The sequence below is a fragment of the Rhamphochromis sp. 'chilingali' genome (assembly GCF_963969265.1).
Source record: "Rhamphochromis sp. 'chilingali' genome assembly, chromosome: 22".
NCBI lineage: Eukaryota > Metazoa > Chordata > Actinopteri > Cichliformes > Cichlidae > Rhamphochromis > Rhamphochromis sp. 'chilingali'.
In genome coordinates, this window is record NC_137950.1 from 28,059,247 (window position 1) to 28,081,038 (window position 21,792).

At 41.7% G+C, this 21,792-nt stretch overlaps 1 long non-coding RNA gene across 1 annotated transcript; it reads right to left on the minus strand.

Moving 5' to 3' along the window:
- Positions 1 to 1,774: 1,774 nt before the first annotated feature.
- Positions 1,775 to 10,147, minus strand: LOC308391362. Its single transcript, XR_013970594.1, has 2 exons — positions 7,941 to 10,147; positions 1,775 to 7,027 (listed from the first exon to the last, which is right to left on the minus strand). It is a non-coding gene; the product is annotated as an uncharacterized lncRNA (long non-coding RNA).
- Between the last annotated feature and the right edge of the window lie 11,645 nt (positions 10,148 to 21,792).

A 21,792-nucleotide genomic window follows, 5' to 3' on the forward strand; every position in this document is an offset into this window, starting at 1 on the left:
CTGAAAATAAACCTATTTCCAAACCCAATCACAACCCTGGACCCAAGAATTTTCTTTAGTCTTGTTAATAAACTGAATGTTTTAAATATTGTTTTGTAACAGTAATAAATAGCACCTCTCTGTGTACGTGATATTCTTTGCTATTTAGAGGTTTCTTTAAAATTAGAAAGTAAACCTTTGGTTGTAGTGAAGACGTTCTGGTGTCGTGCTTCTGTAACGAGAAGCTGCCTTCATACACGTGAAGGCCATGTTAGCTTGTGACTCCAGAGGTTGTTTACCTCGAGGAGCTTGAGAAGACTTACTGAGGCTGTTGACCTCCACTTTGTCCCTTCAAGCATGGAGGTGCGTTGTTGTTACCGGGTAGAGTTTCACGTTTGTGGCATAGCACGGCTGCCTTGCGCTGAAATGTGGGAGAGTGGAGATAATCCTCAGTTCCTACTTCGGCGGCCCTGAACTTGTGCGACCTCGGAGCAGCCGCTGTGAGACGTGTGAGCGAGGCTCAGCGGACGATATCAGGTTGGTCACACTCGGTGGTCTGCAAATCGTCTGTGTGAAGGTCGACGTTGATGGAGGCCATATCAAAGTGCATTAATTATATCTGTGATACACAAATAGAGCACATGATTACCATCAACACTTGGAGCTCAACATTATGGACTCAGATCTTTCATCATTCTTTGCTGTCGTGCTGGTGGCTGAAACATCTTTATGCTTCTGGTGTCTCAAGTTTAAGATGCTGGTTCACATCCAAACACCATCAGTGCTGAAAGGTATGTACAGGTTTTAGAGCAACATCAAAAATATGATACAGAAGACTGTAGATTAGTTGAATCCTCTGACAACATTCCTCCCAAAGGTCCGGCAGCTGGTCTCCTCAGTTCCCAGATGTTTCCAGAGTGTTGTTAAAAGAAGAGGGGATGCTGCTCAGTGGTAAACACGGCCCTATCCCAACTTTATGAGACATGTTGCTACTATCAAACTCAAAATGAGCTCATATTGAGATTAAAGTTGTGCATTTTGTTTATGAGATTTAAAAACCATTGCATTCTGTTTTTATTTACATTTAGAACCAACAAGCCCAACTTTTTGAAACTGGAGTTCTACCACTTTAGCAGGCAGGTCTCTGGAGGTATTTTTAAGCATTCAGAACATTTTATCTGTTCTCTTATACATCATTTATGTATGATATGTTTTCTTGGAGCTTTTTTTGAGCTGCTCAGGAACCTTTGAGCATTAGGGGAAAAAATTAATGTATTGCTTGTTGCCAATGTCTGGATGGATGGTAAAGTATTGCTGGTTGCTTCAAACATCCTGTGGGCTCATTTCTAAACTGTGGATATAATCATAATGCATCCTTTGGATAATGTTGGATAATAATGATAAAATATTTTTTGCTGGCCTTGGTCTTATTCTGGAAGTTTATTATACACACAACATGCACCATGTGAGAATCTGAAGCCTAGAGTGATGCATTGTCCTCTTCAAACCTAAAGTAATTCGTGTTCTAAGTTCCCAGTAAAGAGACTTTGCCAATGCTCTTCATTGTAGGTTAGCACATGGATCAAATCCAGGTGTGTTATGGTGTGGTGTGTGTGGCCTTTGATCACATGTCATGTGCAAGTTGTTCTCAGCAGAGGGACAGGCTGCAGCTCACTTTGTTCTAATGATGGTCTATTATCAGGATTCTTCAGTGGTCACTGTGAATCGGTTGCGACTGTTGAATTCTCCCAATTCTTTGAATCTTTGGGCTGAAGGAGGGACAATACTCGGTGTATAAATGCTCAATCAACAATCATTTATTTCCATACAATTCAACAGTCAGAGCATTACAACGTCCGGACGGGAGAGATGCTACCAGAGGGTCAGGCACATGTCTCAAAATGGTGACGGGTTGCTCAGCTTTTTATAGTCTCTATTGGCCCCCAGCTAGTCGTAAAAGCCAAAACATCACATTCTTTCTCTGTTACAGCGCCTAAGTTATGACCTCGGCAGTTGTTTCTCTGCTTTCTGTAAGGTGGGGGTGTGGAATGTGGTCTGTCTATCTCCCCTGTCTTTAGACACAGAGTCTCCTGCTTACAACCTTCTCTTCATGATTCAACAATTAAGCATGTCAAGAAAACAGTGTAACACATTCCCAGCAGATCAAGGATACAGAGTGATGCACATTTATCTAATGAACTAATATGTGAATATGTTCTGTTAACTCAAAAGTATAATGAGAACTAAACTACATACAGCTCACACACTCTATATTAAAGGGTATAATGTGATCTACAGCAGTATTCTAATTCAACTACTTTGATTACATATATAAGGTAACATATAATAACAGAATAATCTAATAATTCCCCCTTTTGATCTCTGAAAGAGATCACTTACAACATGCACTCCAGGGTCGCAAGGTCCAGGTTTTCTTGATCCTGAGGCCCTCTGTCCCCCTTTAACGGGTGGACCATATGTGGGATGACCTCTGTGTTCACGCAGTTCAGATGCAAGCAAAGTTAGATTTACAACCATAACAGCAGTTACAGATGACTCTCCCATCACTCCCCAATTCTCCCACAGCTTTATTTTGGTGCTCCAGTTTTCCACTCCCATTTTAATGCCCCCTTATACCTTTCAAATGTACTTAGACTAGAACCTCTGTCTAAGGAGCTTTTAACCTTTATTTTTATTGCTGCAGCTACCAGTGTCTTCCAGTTGGGTGATTCTCAGCTTCTTTCTTCGACCTCCGGGGTTAGACCACCCTTTAGTCATTGCACAGTTCTGGGGATTATTCTGCCCCGATTTCAAACAAAGATCTGTGTATTTTGGGTTCACCGGCGTGTCCCCCTTTTTGCCAAGAGCCTCTTGAACCTCGTTGGTCTGGTGTTCCTGGTTTTCGCCAACCCCTTCATGGTTATTGCTGTGTTTGTGGGATCCATCTTCTCCAGGAGCCCAAACGTCATGACACTTGACCCCAGTTGCTGTCTCGGCAGTCCCTACATCTGTCTCTGCTGCGAAGGGTCCTCACATCTCCGGGTCCCCGTCTGGTGTCTGTTCCTTTCTCTGCAAGAGACAGAAAACCAAAACACCTCTCTCCCTAGCCTTGATAATCTAATATTGTTATCCATTGTTCTTCTAATGATTCAAATTTGGTTTAAAATATTATGTTCAGAACCTATTCTAATCATAATCTATGTGTGTGTAAAAGAAATCAAAAATTAATGAACCATTTCTAAGTCTACCACATTATAAGCTTAAGTTTTACCATAGCTAAATTATTAAACACACAAATAAAGTCATAAAATGTTCATAACACCATTGTTTGATGTTCGGACTCAACTCCCCCTTTTTGACACACTCCCATGTGTCAATTCATTGGAGCTAGACACTTAAAAGAGAAGGTTAGTGACATCATATCTGGTAACTGGTCCATCCAGAGCTGTAACATTTTGAAATGTACATACAACAAGCCAAACCACACCTTGGTCACACCAACCCTCTTCCGCCCCGAAGATGTCCAATGCCATCCTAGTATGGACTGTCAAAAGTGGCTTTAACGCTGACTATCCTGACAATCCATTTTATAACGTTTCCTGGTCAGATTTGCCAATCTCTGCACCAGGGTTTTAAACTTTTCGCCATTTCCATTAGTTGTTATTTTTATTTAGTTTCGACTCCAGATTTTCAATTTTTACCAGTTGTAATTAGTTTTTACCAATTCTTTGCTAGTTTAGTGTAGTTTTTATTTTCTGAAAATCCTTAGTTTCAATTTAGTTTTATTTGTGTTTTGCAAAAATTAAGTGTAACAAAATCCCAGTTCCATCATATCAGTCATGCTCTTCTGGTTATCCTTGGGTGTTGAGACTAATAACTATTAACTCTTGCCGCACCGTGTGGTCCTAATTTTGGTTGAAGTGAATTGATAACCTTTTGAAGGCGATTGTTTCACACCTTTATTTAGATGTCCCAGTCCTGTTGTCTCGGGATACATCACGCTGCCTTATCTGGGGTTAGCTGTTTTCTGGGGATGCGGGTTGAGTGGGTGAGCTCTTCAAGGAGGGGGAGTGTGCTCCCCCTGATGAGGTCTTCTAGGTAAGCTAGGTTAACCTTCTTGTGTGAGCTTTTCAAGTGCACTTTAAGGTTAGTGGGACTTTTAGTTTTATAAATGTCCCTCATGTCCCCCTGATGACCCAGTATTTCATTTTTGCACACTGTAGTACACATTTTAGTTTTTGCTTGTAGCTCGCATACTCTACTTGCCACTCCTCTAATTCCTGATGTTTCTTAGAGAGGGCAACAGTACCTTTAAAATTATATCACATGTGTGGGGGTGTGGCCTTGCCAATTGCTTTGCCCACCTTTTCAAAATGGCTGGCGTGCCCACAAGCACATTTCATGGAAAAAGAAAGGTAATCTTGATATTTACATTTAAAATGTTTTGTTAAACTCAGATTTTTATTTTATTCTTTTTGCAAGTACCCCTCCTCGGTGGCGAGAAACTGTTGGTGTGGTCAAGTGGGTGCTCTAGAAACAAACGCTCAGGACAGAACAGTTATCAGTCATGTACTTCCTACAAATTTTGCATATGTTTTATTTCATATTGATCCTCTGTGTAATGGTACATTTTAATTTGAATTTATCCAAACTAAACACAATATTTTCTTTATTTACTTTGCTCTTGTTCTTTTTCAGTACCACATCCTATCAAATGTCCCTGTCGATTATATTCTACATTTAATAACTTACTATTTCAAGTGAGAACCTAAATCACGTGGACCAATGTTTATTATTGCATATGTCTATTCTGAATGTGGCCAGTCATTCATAGGTATTGTTCAATTTTGGCGATTTTCCTCTATAAAATTTAATTGACTTTTTACAGTGGCCTGCTATGGTTAATAATAACATATTCCAGTCATGAGTGGCATCAAAAGTCTTCTCCACTGTAGCATTTGGCATTCCCAATAATATAACATGATACCTTACTCAAAACACAGCTAATATAGCACAGTTTTCTTAATGCAAACATCGGTAACTCAAAATCAGCAACCACAGTGTTAAGTCTGCAGTTCATACTTATGTGAAGCTAGAGTCTCCTCCTCCAGTCTCTCTTATCCTCCTGCTCCTGAAAAAACAAAACAAAACAAAGCGAAGCATCCACCCTTCTCTTGTCGGCTGGGTGAATTGTTTATTGGCATTTACGAATCCTAAAGTGGGTGCAGTCATTGTCTCAGTATCAAGTCAGTCAAAACTTTTAGTCGTCAGTCCATCACAGTCCATTCACATGCATACCTCCATACACATTCATACCAGATGTTGCTGATAATGGAGTCTCCCGCGCAACCTATTCGAGCCTCCATCACCAGCAAGATGACGTCATCATTTTAAAGGAAAACAATTCCTTGTTGTTTTTTGGGCCGGATTGACTCGGTGCAATCCTTTTAGATCAGTGTTCCCTATAAGTGAATTTCTCCCAAGCCAATTACAATCATGGAGAAGCACACTTTGCAACTGTTTACAGTAAGAATATTTCATAGCGCTTTAAATTTCAATCTTTCAGGCCTGGTTTAAAGAGCTGATTGTTAAATCATGAACTCACAAAATATCACCATATCACCACCGGTGGATCACACCTCTCAGATGTTTTTTCTCCAGTGCACTGTAACAAAAACGAAAACAGACATAACCAACAAAACACTACTAACAATAACATAAACTAGGGCCCGTTGCAGACATGTCCAAGCATAAAACTATCCCTCTCTCGCTTACGAGAAAGAACACAAGCCAAAGCTCACTGATAACATCAAACTAGCGCTAAACAAAACCAAACAATCAACCAGAAATTCACAGGAACATTTTGCTTCCTGCCGGGACAATATTGTGTGGGAATGAGAACCTCAGGTGCCGTAACACCTTTTGTTCCTCCTTGAATTAAAACTCAATCACAGAAAATGCCGTACTCCGACCTAAAACTTACACTATTAATTCATCATTTTCACTCTGTGCCACTGTTCCTCATCAGGGCTGTGTGAAGCACAGCAAAGAATTCAGTCAAGGCCTTGAGCCATAAACAGACATCACGCACAGACATTGTTTTCATAACCAAACTGTTTTAGACCTTATTCCTAAAATCTACACAAATGCCCTCTGGGTGACATATAACACATTCTAAGTAATCAATGGAAATCAATGGCTCCTCATAAAAATTATGCATTGGGATGTTTGTGTGCAGCATTTTGCATATCAGCATAAGCAAAGCATTCTTCATTGCATCAGCGTGTATGTGTGTGTGCGTGTGGATCACTCTTCATTGCACAAGCGTGTGCATGTGTATGTGTGTGCATCACTTCTCAGTGAATCAGCATTCCCGCGTGTGTGTGTGTGTGTGTGTGTGTGTGTGTGTGTGTGTGTGTGTGTGTGTGTTCATCACTTTCCTGTTCTGGTGTTCTGGGTAAACCACGGCCTGAAGCGTGCCCTGGGGTCCTGCCCCCCCTCCTTTTTCAGTTTGTTTGCGACCATTGCTGCTGCTGCTGCTGCTCAAAATTCAGTCCGTCCTGGTTCTGACCCCAATTGGGGCAGTCCTTTCTCCAGTGTCGATGTTCACCGCAGGTGAAACCTGCATCTTCTTCTGTGTTTTTGTCCATTCTGAGGTGCCTTCTGTCCTCAGTTACTCCTCTTGTCTCGGTCACGCCCTTTTTCGCCACCCGATCATCCGTGTTGGTCCATCACTGTCCTGCACAGTGTGAATGCAAAGTTATCAAGGTCAGCATTCTTTCGCTCGGCCTTACTTTTCATTCGGGCTTGGCGGGCGTCTCGTCACAGCTCTGTCAGCTGACGCAGTCTGGGAATTTTCCCCCGTGTAGTGAAACGGGCCTTAGGTTTAGTGCTCTCCGTCTCGGCTGCATGAGATCACATTCCTGCAGGTCTGTTGACATTCTCAGGTCGTTGTTGTGGGTCCAGCTGTTGCAGCATTTGGTCAGTGTCACGTATGGGGGAGAGCAGGAGTCCAGTCAGCCTCGGCTTTCAGGGCCGGCAAAGCAGCCTGATAGAAAAAACAAAAACAAAACAAAAACAAACGAACAGGAAAATGATGTTGTGTTGGCTGTGTTATTCAGAGGGGAGACACACCGGGACCAGGCCCTGTGTCAGCCTTCTCTCCCCCTTTTTTTTTTTGTTTTTTCTCTCCCGATATAATCAACTCCTAACCCACTAAGTTGACAGGACAACACCGGTATATGTTAAAATTCTTAAGATCATGTTTAAAAACCCAAAAAAGGAACTTTCTTTCATTCAGTAATCACTTTTATTAATCAATCAACAGAAAACATGTCACAATTTGAATCTTTTAACCACTAAATTTGTTGCGTCTTGCCTGGTTGGTTAGACCAGTGTTCCTTTTTTTTTTTTTTTTAAATTAAATTGTTGTCCTGCAACCCAGAGGGTTTCTTTGTCAGTAATGTATAGACTTCATCATTTAAGTATGTTAATTTTTCTTTAACCTTGCTGGAAAATCTTCACGTGTTCATGAGTGTAAGCTGTTTCTTCATTGCGTGTATGTGCATTTGTATAAAAGCAGGTTAATTTTATCTTTTCTCAAACTAGGCGTTACCTTAAAAGGAGCCTTTCTCTCAGATTTCTCTGCTTGTGTGTGTTTTTGTTTCACCTTTTTGTTGTGATGCTCCGGACGCCTTCCCAACCTCCACAAGTCCGTTGGCCCCAATTTTATGTGTTAAAACTTCTCTTAATTTCTCCTCTAATTCTCTCCTCGCTGCTGTCTTTTTCACAGCTGCTGATTCGTGCTGGGTGTGGTTCCCATTACCTATAATTTTGCTTCGGCCGCTGTGCTTGTGGGGGCAGTTGGTCCGGGTCCGCAGCTTCCTGTATTAACACACTAAGAGATTTATTTAATTTCATTTTCATCACATGTTAAACCGATAAGCAGGCAACCCGCCTACCTTGACAGCGTAAACTGTACGCCAGTCTCCCAACACATTCCTCTCTGTACTCCTCCATAATTCTCCACTGCACACCTCTTACTATCTCTCCTTTTTATTTTTATTACACCACAGAGTAATACACCCAATTATGCCCGTCTATCTCCATGTGGCTCCAAATTCCCTCTTTATTTAATTTCACACTCGTCAGGGGACAGGCACACAACAATTTCAACCACTGAAACGAGGAATTCGACCTTTTTTTATATTTCTTTACTAATCTAGACTCAACCTTTGTTCGCAAAATGTGTCTTGTTCTAGTCCGGAATAAATGTGAACCCGTGATTACACGGCCGTTCCAGTGTTATTTCCGTAGCTATGCGGGGGCCCTCACCTCCCCAAGTCACCACCTCGGCATCCGGACGCCGCCGGTCCTGGCCGCGCGTCCACGAACAGGAGGGTCGCCACTCCATAGGCAAAATGTTCCACAGGTACACTAGACATCAACCTTTGATCCTAAAATGTGTCTTTGCTCTAGTGTCCTCCTAATCAAACACATCAACCGTCACTGTCACTGTGTTCAGACTTCACACACAGAAACACACTCAGCGTGCCTCACACATAGCCAGAGCGCGCCTTACACACACAGCGCGTTACACCATCAGTGAGACACACAGAGAGCGTTCCTCATCAGTGGAAGATTACACAGAAACTTCTGAGCTCAACTGTTAGATCTTCTTAAAGCACACTGCACCATAGACCAAAATACCCCTTTCTCTGCGCTTATGACCGCCACAACGGGGCAAAGTCGCATCATAAAAGTGATGCTTGCATCCCCGAAGTTATACCTGACATCATAAACCAGGTTTTGCTCTATGTACTTAAAATTTTACTTTGTATTATGACCGCAGCCCTTAAAACTCGACTGACGCCACAAACCACCGTCAAACCTCTATCCAATGTACTAAAACTAGCACCAACCACTACTGCACTTCACGGCCGCACCACCGGAACACGCCGTATCATAAACCAAACCTACGGACGTGTTTCGCTCTCGCGTTGCCAGCGTTCAACTGCACCGCTAAGCCAGCATCTGCTTTTCCTTAAATCAACTTCTATTTCATAGCCGGCAAAAGCCAGGACGTCACTGACACCATAAACAAAATAAACAAACCTCAACTTCAATGTACTGGACTAATGGCCGCGTCTTCAGAAGAAATTCTAACGTATTATTGCTACAGAAGCCAGTATTAGACAAAATTAAATGTGGAAGGTAAAGTGGCTGCAACTAGCTCAACGTAGTATCTTATTAGTTTCTCGGTAGAAGCAGTTTATTTAACACACTGGAATTCAGCCTCAACTTATGTTGTTAGTATCTTGCGCCAAAAACCAGACACCGACAAATTTACTGTGAAATACATGTGACTCAGTGAACAGATTAATTTGGAAAGCCCAATATGCACATTTGGTATTTATAATACAACAGGCTGTGCTTACCTTTTTATTTTTGGACCGGTCCTCTGTTCACCTCGCCTCACGATCTCACCAAAGGTCAAATCTGCACCTCCTCAGCACACCAAAGATCCGGGTCACACGGCACCAAGTTGTTGAAATCTCCCAATTCTTTGAATCTTTGGGCTGAAGGAGGGACAATACTCGGTGTATAAATGCTCAATCAACAATCATTTATTTCCATACAATTCAACAGTCAGCGCATTACAACGTCCGGACGGGAGAGATGCTACCAGAGGGTCAGGCACATGTCTCAAAATGGTGACGGGTTGCTCAGCTTTTTATAGTCTCTAGTGGCCCCCAGCTAGTCGTAAAAGCCAAAACATCACATTTTTTCTCTGTTACAGCGCCTAAGTTATGACCTCGGCAGTTGTTTCTCTGCTTTCTGTAAGGTGGGGGTGTGGAATGTGGTCTATCTATCTCCCCTGTCTTTAGACACAGAGTCTCCTGCTTACAACCTTCTCTTCATGATTCAACAATTAAGCATGTCAAGAAAACAGTGTAACACATTCCCAGCAGATCAAGGATACAGAGTGATGCACATTTATCTAATGAACTAATATGTGAATATGTTCTGTTAACTCAAAAGTATAATGAGAACTAAACTACATACAGCTCACACACTCTATATTAAAGGGTATAATGTGATCTACAGCAGTATTCTAATTCAACTACTTTGATTACATATATAAGGTAACATATAATAACAGAATAATCTAATACGACCGAGTTCACGTTGGCTTCATTGTTGATTTCAGACAACTGCAGCATTAAGCTCCACTCTGATTGTTAACACAAAAACAAGTAACTGATGAAAGAGCGAGGGCGAAAACAGCAGCAGGGTGGCCCTGGTATGCGTGCATCATCCTCTCTTTCCAGGGCGTGTGAGGTGTGATTGCTACAAGAGTTCTGATAACAGCTGAACCTGTCAGTGCCAGCCGACCAAACAAAAGCCAGAGGGGTGGCCTTTGGCAGGGGTGGTACGCATGTTTTGGCACTGGGTCACATCACGTAGGCACAGCAGGAGCACCTACAGCCCCTCTTGACCAGACAGGCCCATACGTGTCTGACCGGACACACAGGAATAGACCGGCTTTAGGAATCAGATGGCAGGGAAGCTTAAACACGTACTCGCCAAAGTTTTCAACATTAACCAGCAAAACGAAAACTCTGCTTCATTTTGGTAACTGCTTCTCCTTATTTGCCTGTCTTCCCACCTCTGTATGGCTTTCATGCTCAAAAATAAAAACTTTGCAAAAAAACATCATGGTCACATGATTTTTTTTCTTGAGCAGTTAAACCCCTTAAAACTTGGCTCCCCTAGCTGTGGTCATGGCTGCTCAGCCTGCCAGCTCCTCATCTTCTCTGCTATCCAGCACCTCAAAGGTCCCGCTCCTCTTCTTCTCACTGCTGCTCACCCTGCACTCTGGTTAACAACGCTCCATTTCCAGTTTCTTCAGGGCCAAGTCAACCTCAAATCACCTTTCCTGTTCCAGAGCCTGCTAGCATTAGCTACAGCCATGTTCGCTTTAGAACCACTCAGTTCCTGAATCAGCTCCAGAGTCACAGACGCCTCTTCCTGCTGCTACTGTTGAAGATTCTGCTCCTGGATCCACCTTCATCTCTGCATCTCCTCTTGTCTGCTCTCCTGTCTGCATCTTCCTCTCTCCGCTGCTCTGTTTGCGGCCTAGCTGCAGATTTGTAGCAGATTAGCTAACTCAGGTGATGCAGAGCTCAGTTTATTTTTTTAAATTGTATTAAATCTGCATGCAGTAATATATTTAAGGTAGGCGTACATCTTCAGATGATGACTTTTCCATAAAATGTTTGTCGTTATAAACAATTTACAGTCGAACGCAAAATGGAAAAACTCTCCTTTTATTTTGCAAAAAACCTTTGTTTTTGCTTTGGTGTGACTAAACAGACTTTTTTTCTTAACCTTCCTGTCGTGTTCAGTTATAATCTGACAGATTTACAAATTTTTAAAACTCATAAATATTGTGTTTTACATCCGATTCCTTCGAGGCCTTATGACATCCTCCACACTGTGCATTTGAACACATAAAAGTGATAAGCACCTCTTTCGTTGAATTTTGAGTGTTTTAATCAACTTTGTTACATCTGTAGTGTTCCTATGACCACCATAGGAAATGAATGGGAATCCACCCCACCCCACCCCCTTTGGCCTCTAACCCGCTGAATGACCCATTGATCTACCCACTGACCTGTATTTGGTGGTGAAAAATGTTTCTTGTGTTAATTTAAGAGCTGTTAAAACTAACTGGTCAATTGTGACCGGAACACTACAGTTAGGGGCGTGGGGGTGCACACAACAGGAGGGTGAACGTGACATTTTTATTTTTGCACGTCAGATTTTTCTTCTTCAGTTTTTCCTGCCTTTCCTGCACAGCTGACATTACTGTCCAGAAACAGACAGGAAGCAAGATTCCCGAGAAGAAGAAAGTATTTGCTGCTCACTGAGTTGATCGTCTCGGGAAAGCTTTTACTTTTAAGTTACTTCCTGCTCATGCAGGTGTATCCCAGCTGCAGCTGTTATTTTATTTTTGGTTGCAGCACGTTTAGGACTCCTAACTTGTGTGTCCATTTTTACTTCTATTCATGGTCTCTTATTTTTTTTGGAATGATTTCATGTCCCTCTGAATAAAGGGGATTTCTTCAACATATGTAAAGTACCCCTCTCCCATTAACCATGTGATCCCTTAAACACTGCTCTACTCCTAAACTTCACCGATGACTGCAAACATCCTCTTTTTCTCCCGCTCTCCAGCTTATTTCACATTTTTCAGTTTAAGCCTAAAACCCTTGATGAAAACAGTTCCTAAGCCAGAAACAGAAAACCCAGACTGAAGAGAGGCGCAAATGTCCAGATCCAGGGATGAAAACATCCTGCACCTATTATCTCGATTCTGATGAGCCTCATCAGATCACTGTCGGCTTCAGGTACAGCGCTGCACAACCTGCGGCTGATAAGGGCTGGCGGAGAGCCAGGAACATGGCTTTGTCAATTCTGCTGCTCTGTTGCATCACAGATTTTATTCAATAACTTCATAATGTCCAGTAATTTGATGTTCTCTGCAGTTTAATAAGCTATCCGTGCTGCAAGTCAGGAGGTGTGTGTGTGTGTGTGTGTGTGTGTGTGTGTGTGTGTGTGTGTGTGTGTGTGTGTGTGTGTGTGTGTGTGTGTGTGTGTGTGTACTCAGGAATGTGTCTGCTAAAATGAAAAACATAGACTTTCCATTCAGGAGTGTGAGGACCTCTATTGAAGCTGGCTGTAATTTCTCGTGGGTGCTGTATATTTTCCACCTGTGTGTTGTTGTTAGCAGGTTCACGTCTGGAGGTTCGAGTTCTCCGTTTTCCTCTGCTCTCCGCTGCCCGTCCTTCTCTGCTTGTTTTGTGACATTGTGGGCAGGATCAGGAAGCATTTGTTGTGCACAGGATGCCCCCTAAATGCACCGTTCCCACTCGGCTAATAACTTTAACACTTCTTCTTCCCCTTGGCCCCACATACAAGTTACATGCTCACTTCCTCCTTGGGCCGTTGCTTCCTCTGTGGTCCACAGGCATGAGGAGCACTCTGTGCATGTGTGGTTAGTTTAGTAAAGTATAACAATACTTTATGCAAGAAGCGTCTCCCCAAGTTTTTTCAATGCATTGCATCAGCTGTGCGACTCAGTCTTTGCAAATGAATCAATATGCTGATGAATTACGGAAGGCAGTGCTGCTGGGCCGAAGCTGTGGGCCTTTTTCGGGTTTTTCACTATTAAAGACTTTTACTTTAAATAATCCAATGAAATTCAAGGTATTGAGAGAAAGTTATTAGATTTAAAGCCAATAAAGAGAAGAGGTTTTATTTTTCTGATAATAAAAAAAACAGTTAAACAACATTCCCATGACCCTGATATCTACATTTTTTCATGCAGCATATAGGGTATAACTTACATACATCAAAGGCATTTTGTGGTTTACTATAAATGCTGATGATTTGGAGGAAAAACAATAAGCTACTGTAACAGCCAGGAGCAATTTGATGATATTTCCAAGCATGTTGGAGCACCACATCACGGCACTATATCCATAAATCTTCTCTGTGGTATTCCTCGTTTCCTCCTGCCTGGAAACTCCATCCTTTGCAATATATCAACTATCTCTCCTCTGCACACGTCCAAACCAGCTCAGCCTTGCCTCTAACTTTGTCTCCAAAACATTCACCCTGAGCTGATGTGCTCATCTTCAGCTCGTTCTTCTCTCTTCTGTCACTCCTGCCTGTCTGTTGCATTGATGTTTGACACCAGGTATTTCAACTCATCTACCTTCTCTGCCTCTGTTACACCTGTCTCCTTCTCATTCACACACATGTATTTCTTGCTTCTACTGACTTTGATTCCTCTTCTTTCCTTTCTGCACCATGGAAGCACACAGACAATAAATCTTGATTCCTTCCTTTCCCTCGATTATATCAGTCAGCTCTCTCACTTTACATCTAAAGGCCTTCCTCTCACCACCAAACTCCTGCTCTTCTTTCCTTCTTTCTTCTTCCTTTATCTTCAGCCAACAGTAGCACCATTTCCACCAGTGCTCCGTTGACCAACTTGGTTAACAACAACCGGAGGTGAAGTAAGGTAAAGTGACTGATCTGGTATGGAAAACTCATCTCCATGAATGATTTTGCAATGATTTTACACCAGATGCCCTTCCTGATGCAACCCTACCCATTTATCCAGGCTTGGTATTGGCATTATGTTTACCCTGGTTTATGGCTCCACGTGGCTGGGTCAGCTCAGTCAATCTAAAGGAAATTAAAAAGTGGCTCAGATTATGGACAGTTCCACGCAAATTCCGGCTGGGAGAGACTTGTGGACTGAATAATCAGGCCCCATCTTATCTTAATGACCGTGTAGTACCATATCACCCTATTAGAGCACTTCGCTCTCGCTCTGCAGGCCTACTTGTTGTTCCTAGAGTATTTAAAAGTAGAATGGGAGGCAGAGCCTTCAGTTTTCAGGCCCCTCTTCTGTGAAACCAGCTTCCAGTTTGGATTCAGGAGACAGACACTATCTCTACTTTAAGATTAGGCTTAAAACTTTCCTTTTTGCTAAAGCATATAGTTAGGGCTGGACCAGGTGACCCTGAATCCTCCCTTAGTTATGCTGCAATAGACGTAGGCTGCCGGGGGATTCCCATGATGCACTGAATATTTCTTCTTCAGTCACCTTTCTCACTCACTATGTATTAACAGACCTCTCTGCATTGAATCATATCTGTTAATAATCTCTGTCTCTCTTCCACAGCATGTCTTTATCCTGTCTTCCTTCTCTCACCCCAACCAATCACAGCAGATGGCCCCGCCCCTCCCTGAGCCTGGTTCTGTCGGAGGTTTCTTCCTGTTAAAAGAGAGTTTTTTCTTCCCACTGTCGCCAAAGTGCTTGTTCATAAGGGGCCATATGATTGTTGGGTTTCTCTTTTTTGTTTGTATTACTGTAGGGTCTACCTTACAATATAAAGCACCTTGAGGCCACTGTTGTTGTGATTTGGCGCTGTATAAATAAAACTGAATTGAATTGAAATGTAAACTGCCTAATTCTAAATTAATCATTTAAAAATGTTACAATGGATATTTTTGGTGTATAATGTATAATGACATTACATGATTGTTCTGTTTTTACAGTAATAAATGTTTTTGTATATTTCCACACACGCTGTGATGTAGCAGTTCAAAGCTTTCAAATCCAGCTTCCAATAATGGGGAATCTTTACAGGTACTAAGTCTACGATTGCAAGGATTTAATATTATTGAGGAGATTTATATGGAACGCGTAAAATAAGACACGTAAAAGAATGTTTACTGTGTTTTGTTGTTTTCTTTGTAGTAGTTTTTTGTAGCAGCGCGTCCAATTCCATTTTCCTGTTTTTCACTGTTTGACTGCTATCTTGAATTACGGGCTAAGTGAGGAAAGCATGGACTGACTTTAGGCACGTATCACTGCAGCAGGTTTCCTCGTTTTTGCTTTGTTTAGTGCATTTTCAAAATCTCCTTAGTCACTGTTTTTCTTCTTTTACCTCCCATCCCTGTACTCCAAAAAAAATACATCAAGGAAGTAATACCTGCACCAGGAAGCGTGTGCACGGCTGGATGTGATTCACAAGTGTTACAGTATTTGGTTGTTGGAATTTTTTTTTTCCCAGAGCAGGGATCAGTTTTACTATGAAAGAAGTTGCGTCACAGTCAGCAGTCGTATTTTAAGATTAGAGCAGAGTGATGATGTGTTATTGTGTTTTCATTCCCCACATCAGGATCAGACAGGCGCTTGTTCCCAGAGGGACTATTTGAATAAAAAAGATGAATGAACATGTCAGGGGCAGATGGAAGTTCCCCCTTACCCATCCCACCCTTACACAAGTCTAACTCCGACTGATTCATCTCTTTCTCTGTCTACACTGAGGAGCAGGAAAACCCGCATAAACATTTCTGGGATACGGTGAGGAGAAGGAAAGGAAGAGGTGGGGGGTTGCAGGATGTTGTTTGACTTCCAGATCCTGTTTTCTTTCCCAAGAAGCTACACTAATGCAGGTGCATGGGCCGCACTCCCCCTCTGCACCACCTCCAACTTCACCACCACCTCCAGGGCCGGCCCTCATCCTCCTTCCAAATAAGTCCAGTTCTTCCCCTCCTTTGTGTCAGCTCTTCTCCTCACAAAGAGTTTTTTGGCATGCCTGGTCTATTAGCAGCCTGAGGAGATTAAGGATCTGGGATTTTTGAGGAGAGCTTTTTTGTTCATGTAACATCTTTTCTCACCTTGAGAAGACTGAAAATATTCCCAAAACTGCATTTAAGCTCATTTCAGAGCGGAAAGAGAGAGCTGAGTGAGTCTTTGATGAGCTACATCTACAGTTAGAAGCTGTGGGGGCTCCTTTAAGGCCGCACATGTCTGCAGGCTGGACATGGCAGGATGTAAAAGCTGCTTTTCGTTACCTAAAAGCATAAATTTAATGAACATTAAAAAACCTTTCCCCCCTCAGAGTCCAGCGCCGAACCCAAACCTCCCTGAAAAAAAGTCCCAGGGGCTGCATTTCATTATAAATCATTCTCCAGTTTTTTAAGTGCGCTGCTCAGAAGAGTTTCCATGACATCATCAGCTGTCGGTATGGGAAGCCAGTCGCTTATATTCAGAAATTCAAACCAGTGCACGCAGCAGCAACAGCAGCAGGATGGCAGGCGTGCGGCGAGGAATCTCCTGCTGGGCTCTACGTATAATTGGTGGCTCAGATCCTGCAGCACGAACGCTGTGCATCCGGGGTCAGCAATTAGGTTCATCCAGGGGCCAGTTTTTTCCATCTCCGCTGAACATTTTTTGGTTATATAGTATTTCATGTCATTTGAGGTTTCATTTAAGATTCCATATGATGGCTAACAGAGCTAGAGGGCCCTATTTAATGCTCATTTGGTAAAACGAGCACACAAAAACAATGATAGTGGGTGGTTTCATTTACTTATTATTATTTTGGTCGTATTTCTTTGGATAAGCTTTAATTGCACTGCAACATACAACGGAACTGTAAGGTATTAGGGAAAAATCTGGAACACAAACATTTCATTGGAAGGCCCCTGCTGGCCTATCCCTAGTGTATATGACCATGAACTGCCAGAAAAGACACAAAAGAGAGGAGAGCTGAGAGGTCTTTATTGCAAGAATTGAAAAAGGAAGTCATGGCAGCAGGAAAGTGACACATCCCACACTGATCGTTAATCAAATTAACAGCTGAGGCGGCTGTTTTACTCGTAAACTGTTACTTTCCCGTAACCACGCTGTGTTACTGCGTTACTAAAACCGTGATTTTTTCGCGAGAGTGTTTCATGACACTGACGTAAGCGAATAATTAGTTACTGATTACTTTTTTCAAGTAACTTGACCAACACTGCCCAGGACTGGTCGCCAGTCTGGCTCACAGACAACAGCTCACACTTACAGTCACACCTATGAGCAATCATCTTCTGGAATTGAACTTCCTGAATATTTTGTTATTGTCTTTTACCTTGTAAATGATTCTTCCAACCTTCTTGCTGTCAAACATGTGACTTCCTTGCTCGTACAGACCTGCCAGTAGGTGGAGCTGTCTTTAATCACAGGCTCCGAATTTGTTAGTTGTTGTTTCTCATAGGAGACCAAAGATTATTTTTTGTTTTATTATTTATTTTGAAGGCTGAAACTTCAGTTTGAGCCAGTTATGAACATGTTGGGTTCCCTTTGGTGTGAGCATAAGCATGATTTTCATGATCATTGAATTTCGCTGTCCTGCTTTCATGCACAGCATCTCCTAAGGTCCCGTCAGCACATTTCAGCTGGGTTGGTGTCTGCGCTTTGACTGCGTCACATTGAGGTTTTCTTTTTCAGCCTTTCTGTCGCAGATTTGCTGCAGTGTTTGGGATCAGTGTCCTACTGGATGACCCAATTGTGCCAAAGTTTTGCTGTTATACAGATACTTTAAATCTTTACATTTACATGGTTGACATTAAATATCATTTAAAAATTTTAAGAGTACCAAACTAATGTCTGTAAGTTATGTGCATTAATTTGCTATTAAACAATGAAAACCAGAAGCTGTTCACTAACACATTAAAGTTCATTTAATATACATGTAATTATTTGTAATTTGCAATTATTTATAGACAACTGCTGCCATATTTCTAATGAATGCTTTGACTTTTTGAAGTTTTGTTTTTTATGTTTTAAATTAGCGATGATGAGATTGTGAATCATCCTCAGTGCTCGGGAGGCTTCAGGAAATATTTTCTTATGTTGGGATTTCAATTTTGTTTACATCCAAAATGTTTCCAACCATGTTAAAAGCATGTGTGAGTCAGCTGCCAAACAAAAAACCTTTAATCCACCGTATGAACGTAACTCAGTAACACACCGCATGCAAATTCTTATTTAAGCACCTGCACATCCATCCAAAGATCAGTCCATTCAGTGGGCGTTTTGTGGTTGCAAACACAAAACCTTCCACCTGCTGTGTGAATGAACAATAAATCTGAATACCTCTGTAATACATAAATCAAAGTGTTGTGTAACAGTGACACAGTAAACACACTCTGAGGCAAAGAGGAAGCTCAGATGACGTGAGTGATTCACGGATAAAACTCATTAATGGGGAATTAAAAACTAAACAAAGAAAAAAACTGTTGATGAAAATAAAAAAAACAATGTGGTGAAGTTTACTGAACAATAAACATAAAATTGGTGCATGTTTGAGGCTTTATTTTCGTTTCTACGAATGCAGGATGGGGGGGTTCCAAACTGTAGGCTGAACTTTGGTCCCCAGGGGCAAAGAGATGGCAGGAAGGAAGATGTTGTGTGGTGCAGAATGAAGCTTAAAATACACTCGTCTTCCCAACATTAAAGTGGATGAGTGGGCGTGGGGGGGGGGATGTGCGTCAAAACAGGCAGTATGCAGGAGCAGGTGGTTCACATTGTCGTGGGCCTCCTCGCTCTTCGTCCAGCCATCTCTCAGCACTCTGTTTAGCTTCTTTGTTTTCCTTTCATAGCCCCTCACGCGCTCATCCAGCTCCATGTTTTTCAGGGTATTCAGGAGATTCTGTGTTTTTATTTTTTATTATTATTGTTTTTGTTGCACAGCATATCCTCACACTGTACATGCGGGGAAGTTCAACAGGTCCAGTTCCCAGCCCTGACTGAAGCGCAGCGCTTTGGAGCTGCTGCACTACGTGACTTTTTACTATACAAACACATCGGTCGCATGCCAGGAGCCCAATCAAAGGAAAGAAAGATAAGAAAGCAAGTCTGCTGTGATGTTTAGTCTTTTAAAAATAGATTTGAGAAGTAATACGAATGACCAATTACTTCTTCATTTATACCTTAGAAAATATGTTTTGTTTTTTACTTTTTTTTACTGTTTATCACATTTACAGACAAACATGATCTTTGATGGAAGCTGGAAAGCCCACTCAAAATCCCCATTTTATTAATGTTAAGTAGTTCAGCTGCACAGTGATGAAAGTTTAAAAATTTAGACAGTATGTTGTAATTTTTCTACATGTATGTAATGCAGAAAGCAATCTGTCAGTTTGAGTCTTGGGCTTAAATTGTCAGAAATAAATGTAAAAATAGCAGAAATAATTTGCTGTAGTATGAGTGGCTGTGGGAGAGATCTGTATCAGTGTGAAAAAGTTGTCCAGGGGCTGGATTAGAGTTTGTTTGACAAAATGATTGAAACTTAAATTGTAACATCTCATTTTTTGAGCTTTTGGCTAACAAATCTGAACACACCCCTAACCCAACATGTTTTATGGTAGATGTTCAGTTCTGTGTAAACCTCTCTAATCAAGACTGAAAAAAGGAATTAAAATTTGAAACTGTTTAACAGCAACAACTCTGTGCTTTTCATTTCACCTCCAAGTCCGCTTCTCACTTTCTAGTACTTTAGAAGATTTCTGGTGAGCTATTAAATCAATAAACAAAGGACGGTCTCCTGTGGATGGATCGCCTCTCGAACATCTTGTTTCTTACACTCAACAAAAATATAAACGCAACACTGCATGAGGCAAATGGTGGTCACACCAGATACTGACCGGTTCTGGGTCCCCAGACCCCCAATAGCGCAAAAAACTGCACATTCCAGGGTGGCCTTTTGTTGTGGGCAGTCTGAGGTACACCTGTGCACTACTCATGATGTCAGATCAGCATCCTGATGTGGCACACCTGTGAGGTGGGATGGATTATCTCAATATAGCAGATGTGCCCACTACCACACATTTGGACTGATTTGTGACCACTGTTTGGGAGGGATGGTTATATTGTGTATCTGGAATGAATTTTAGGTCTCTACGTCCATCCCATGGGGAATGGGAGCAGTAACAAAGGTGTTGCATTTATATTTTTGTTGAGTGTAAATTGTGCCTATTCAACATGTGGCTAAAGCAAAACATTAACCCTACACAGATTGCTGGTTATGCGGTGTTACCCAGTGCTACGGATCTGAATGTTCCTCCAACAAAACTGCTTCCGTTCATCAACATTTCTCGGATGATTGAACAGCTCACTTCAGGTTCCACAACAGCACCTGGATTAAGGGCTTTTCAAGTACTGAATTGTTCTTCACACACTTTTACTTCCAAATCTGTTGGTTGCAAAAACTGGGACGTGCTCCACGGATCAAGGCAGTGCCAGATCCCACTGTTTGCAATTATTAAAAGTGTGACCATAAACTGCTTGTTTAACATCAGGTCCTTGACGACTTTTATCACCTTTTTTAATATATTAGTTCCCAAGTAAACATATTGCTTTTAGGTGCTGATGTGGGCCTAAACCTTGATGTTCACTCCACCGTGCTTCACAGGAATGGAAGGTTTGTGTGAGGTTAATGAATGAGGTTTCCATGTTGGTGTGCTAAACAGCTGGTTTCCTTTGTGGTGTCCTTCCATTAACATCAGTCCTATTCACTGTTTAAGAGTGTACACATGAAAGCTATGGTAAGACTTCTAGAGGTGTTTTTTTTTAATTTATTTATTTATTTTTATCTTTTTCTAGATTACATGTTTTGATCTCAGTGTGATCTTTATGACAAAACGACATTATTTGTAGAGAGTTTGTCTTATTTTGAAAAAAATGCCTCTTAGAGATTTTGATGCAGCTCTAACGAATCTTCTAAAGATCTTTTGAAAGCTGTTGAGATCAAGTTTTTCATCCAGTTCTGGAAATAAGCAGTTTGTTAGTAACTTTGTACGACTTTAGTTATGGGAGGGACACTTCAGTAGCTCACACATCTCATCCATCACCTCATAGTGCCGTATCACCCCATTAGAGCACCTTGCTCTCAGACTGCAGGCTTACTTGTAGAGTATTTAAAAGTAGAATGGGAGGCAGAGCCTTCAGTTGTTTAAAAGCATGTAGTTAGGGCTGGATCAGGTTTCTTCCTGTGAAAAGAGTTTTTCCTTCCTGCTGTCACCAAGTGTTTGCTCATAGGCCGTTATCTGATATTGGGATTTTCTCTCCCTTATTGTAGGGTCTTTACTTTACAAAAGTATACTAGAGGTGACTGTTGTTTTGAACCGGTGAATTAATTTGAGTTTCATTTTGTAACATCTGACTCTAAGACGCTTTTGAAGAATTTGTAGCTCAGGCTGGACAGCGAATCATTTCTCACTGTGTTCAGTAAAGATACGCAAAGTATAACTGTTTGTATGTAATTTATTGAGAGAGTGTCTGTCTGTAATTCAGGGTTAGACAAAGATCAGATCACGTTTATGAGGAATCGTAAAAAGGAAATGTCCGTAATTCCAGTCCAGATGTCCAAATCGAGATAGAAGATACCACCGTGTTTC